Below are 331 nucleotides of genomic sequence, written 5' to 3'. Positions count from 1 at the left end.
CCCCCCCCATTCAATTCTCTATCCAACTATGCCCAAACGAATTCTCTGGCTGGAATGGTTCTTGAGAAACAAAAAAACACACGCAAATCTAAAACTTCTTGAATTCAAGCATTTTTTGAGAAAACTGCGAACATTTCCTTATCGATGGTTGACTTTCTAAAAAGGCCATTTATTTCTGTCTAGAATGATGTACAAATGAGCGTTCTTGCTCATTTCGCCTCCGAGAAATGAGCAAAAACGGGACGAAAAACATGAAATTTTGGCATAATCTTGCACCTAAGTGTCTGATATTCAAATTTCACTTTCTGGGTCAAAACTACTCGAATTTCCT

At 37.8% G+C, this 331-nt stretch overlaps 2 protein-coding genes across 2 annotated transcripts in view; one reads left to right on the top strand and one right to left on the bottom strand.

The window, feature by feature from the left end:
- The window catches only part of LOC109537240 (glucose dehydrogenase [FAD, quinone]), a 386158-nt gene that overhangs the window by 266513 nt on the left and 119314 nt on the right, over positions 1-331 (top strand). The window lies entirely within an intron of this gene.
- The window catches only part of LOC109537231 (mitogen-activated protein kinase 15), a 3648-nt gene that overhangs the window by 1279 nt on the left and 2038 nt on the right, over positions 1-331 (bottom strand). The gene's annotated exons all lie outside the window — the stretch shown is intronic.

This window comes from Dendroctonus ponderosae, unplaced genomic scaffold, assembly GCF_020466585.1.
Source record: "Dendroctonus ponderosae isolate FM_Combo_2020 unplaced genomic scaffold, Dpon_F_20191213v2 Dpon_F_20191213_10, whole genome shotgun sequence".
Lineage (NCBI taxonomy): Eukaryota > Metazoa > Arthropoda > Insecta > Coleoptera > Curculionidae > Dendroctonus > Dendroctonus ponderosae.
The sequence above is the reverse complement of the archived record's forward strand: the minus strand, read 5'-3'. Positions and strand labels throughout refer to the sequence as shown.